This window comes from Leopardus geoffroyi, chromosome E2, assembly GCF_018350155.1.
Source record: "Leopardus geoffroyi isolate Oge1 chromosome E2, O.geoffroyi_Oge1_pat1.0, whole genome shotgun sequence".
Lineage (NCBI taxonomy): Eukaryota > Metazoa > Chordata > Mammalia > Carnivora > Felidae > Leopardus > Leopardus geoffroyi.
This window is the reverse complement of record NC_059335.1, coordinates 61167853-61171455: the sequence shown is the minus strand read 5'-3', so window position 1 is coordinate 61171455 and position 3603 is coordinate 61167853. Positions and strand designations below refer to the sequence as shown.

Sequence of the window (3603 nt, the reverse complement as noted above, 5' to 3'; positions counted from 1 at the left end):
ATATACCAAAATTTTAAATGGAACACGGTACTTTTTTCCCGATCAGTCTCCCGTCTGGAAAAAAAAAACCACAAGGAGAAATATGGGACATGGTGGTTGGGAACAGTAGTAGTTACAGTAGTAGTATTTTGTTGTTATGATAAACTTTGTACTTAAACTTGGTAAAAGCCCATTAGCTGCCAACAGGGAATAAGGAATAAATTTCCAAAAATGTACAATCTCCTTTAGAGAAGTTTCAGAACCAAAAGACTAATTTACATGAAAAGCTGTAGAGAAAGTAGTTGAAAAGTCCATTCATAAAACTTTTATTCCACTTACGTGAACTTGATACACGTGTTCTTTTTTTTTTTTTTTTAATTTTTTTTTTTCAACGTTTATTTATTTTTGGGACAGAGAGAGACAGAGCATGAACGGGGGAGGGGCAGAGAGAGAGCGAGACACAGAATCGGAAACAGGCTCCAGGCTCTGAGCCATCAGCCCAGAGCCTGACGCGGGGCTTGAACTCACGGACCGTGAGATCGTGACCTGGCTGAAGTCGGACGCTTAACCGACTGCGCCACCCAGGCGCCCCACACGTGTTCTTTTTTTTTTTTTTTTTTTTTTTTAATTTTTTTTTTTTTTCAACGTTTATTTATTTTTGGGACAGAGAGAGACAGAGCATGCACGGGGGAGGGGCAGAGAGAGAGAGGGAGACACAGAACCGGAAACAGGCTCCAGGCTCCGAGCCATCAGCCCAGAGCCCGACGCGGGGCTCGAACTCATGGACCGCGAGATCGTGACCTGGCTGAAGTCGGACGCTTAACCGACTGCGCCACCCAGGCGCCCCCCCACACGTGTTCTTAACAACTATGCTTGGATTGTTCGTGAAAATTTCATAAGTCATTAAACAAAGCTAGCCATCATCTCAAGCTATTTCCCTGTTGACTATTTTTACAGCACACACATGTTAGGCAAGTATCAAAAAAAAAAAAAAATCACAAAAGCAAAAACAAAAACAAAAACAAAACCTAAAAAAAGTTGAATACGTGGGATTTTTGTTTTGCTGCCGTGCTTGATATACATAAAGTCATGGATATCAAGCAATTCAGTTTTACTGCATCTTTACTTGCACATTCGTTCTTAGGTTGCCTAAAACATTTAAATACAAATACAATGAGTGTAGCAAAAATAATGAAAGCAAACAGCAGGTAACTTTACAAATAACGGAACGTGGACCGTTTCCGCCCTCATCCAGAGTAAACCGGGTCACAACTGGAGGATCACTCCTGTAACTGCAGTCAGAGGTGTGCACGTTTGAGAATGAGTACGCCACAGACACACAGGGTTCAACATGTAATATCTATGGGACGCCCATTGCCACTACAGCCCCGTAAGGGCTCCAAACCTCAAAGTACCCACAAAAACGACACCTGTATCTGCAACCAATTACCCCTTTTGTTCGCCACCAGGACAAACCGATACGTAGGCAGTTTTCTTTGCTTAGACATGGAAGCAGTTTTAACACTGGCCCTTGTGAAGCCACGATGTACCAAAAGTACTATGCCACAGGTTTATACTAGTATAAAAATTCCACATCCCCACATTGGCCACCTCAAGATGAAAAGAGATAACTCCCTAAATGTCAACTGGCTCTACTCCCCTAATACTAAACATAAAAACCACAGGGGAAATACAGAAATTCAAATAGAAGTAACGTAAACCTGCCATAAGTCGTAAACAAAAAACTATTTGTGGGACGGCATGGGTGACACATGATCTACTGTGTAAATTTTAGAATGAGGCAGACAAAAGCTGGAAGGCCGATTAATTTTCCCCTCCTTCTCCTGCTTCAGCTTCGTCTCCTCGGGTATCCGATGTCCACGATGTCAAGTTGTCTCTCGGTAATTGCATTACTAGCGTGCTGTCTTTGCAGGACTCTTCACTTAATGTATCGAGTTCAGCAATGGCTTCATCAAAAACTGTCTTTGCAAGAGAGCAGGCTTTCTCCGGGGAGTTCAGAATCTCAGAACAGAACACAGAGAAGTTAAGGGCCAGACCCAATCTGATAGGGTGTGCCGGCTGCATTTCCTTTCTGCTGATCTCAAAAGCTTCTTCGTATGCTTGTTGTGACTGATCCACCATCCCTTTCTTGTCATCACCAGCAGCAACCTCAGCCGAGTAACGACAGGAGTCTCCTTTCATTTTCAAACAGAAGACTTTGCTCTCTGCTTGTGAAGCCCCGGGGATCAAAAACGTTTCCAAAAGAGACAGTACATCATTGCAGATATCGCTTAGCTCGGTCTCAATTTTCTCTCTGTATTCTCGAGCCGTCTGTGTTTTTTGTCAGCACCTTCCGTCTCTTGCTCAATACTTGAGACGACCCTCCAAGATGACCTACGGGCTCCTACAACATTTTTATAAGCAACTGAGAGACGATTCCTCTCCTCATTGGATAATCAGCTCCTTGCTCAGTTACAGACTTCATGGAGGCTGCCGTGTCATCATATGGCTCAGCCTGCTCGGCCAGCTTGGCCTTCTGCACCAGCTCATGTTTATCCCTGACTGGATGTTCTGTGTCCGGAGTGGGTGGCGGCCGACGGACGAACGGGGGCTCAGCAGTCTCTGGGCGGCAGCGGCGAGGCTGAGGCTCTGTCCCTGGATCTCGCTGCTCACAGGGTACAGCCGCTCCGCAGACAAGGGGTTTCCTCCCATCACCAGCCTCGGCAGCAGGGGCACCACACGCACGATGACGTCAAACGCTCGCCTTCCCCTCGGATCCCCCGCAACCTTCCCAGGCTCACTCTTCCTCCAAGACCCCCTAAGTTTAAAAGGACTGAAATAATACCAATCTTCTCTGACCACAATGGAATGCAGCTGGAAATCAGGAAGAGGAAGCAAAGTGGAAAATTCCAAACACGTGGGTGTTAAGGAGCACACTCTTAAATAACCAAGGAGACAAAAAAATAAATCACCAGAGAAATTTTTAAAATACTTGAAGACTGTAGAAAGAGGTTACAGGATACAGCAAATGCAGTGTGGGGGGACTCTGTAGCTATAAGTGCCTGCTGCACAAAAGACAAATCGACAACCTAACTTTACACTTTAAGGAACAAGAAAAGAGCAAACTAAACCCAAAGCCAACAGATGTGAGCGTGGGAATAAAAGGAAACTTTGTCTACAGTGGAGTCGGCCGGCAGGGGGCGCCTCACACCCAGCACTGCTTTCAAATGCAGCCCCAACAGAAGGCAAGCATCCTGCTTGCGGCTACCACTTTACTACCCCAGCAGGGGAAAGGAAGGCTTCCTCCTGCCCCAGCAACAGTCCAGCCAATGGGAGACTGCTAGAGCCCAGCCAACGGGAGACGGCCATAGCCAGCCAATGGGAGACTGCTAGAGCCCAGCCAATGGGAGACGGCCACAGCCCAGCCAATGCGAAGCCTCTGTGCCTCCAGCTTCCAGTGTACTCCAATGGACTTTTAGTTTACAACAGCCCCACCCTCTCTCCTGCCTTCTGCTATAAGGCTTTGATCTGGCTTGCTGGTCTTGGAGTACCCTTCTCTGCCATTCCAGAATAAAGGCATTTTTGCTGGTAAAGTAATTGGCAGTTTTATTTTTAAAGTTAACA

General features: G+C 46.1%; 1 pseudogene; it reads right to left on the bottom strand.

Annotated features, from left to right (window-relative positions):
- Positions 1–1087: 1087 nt before the first annotated feature.
- LOC123577841 lies at positions 1088–3348 on the bottom strand (annotated as a pseudogene).
- Between the last annotated feature and the right edge of the window lie 255 nt (positions 3349–3603).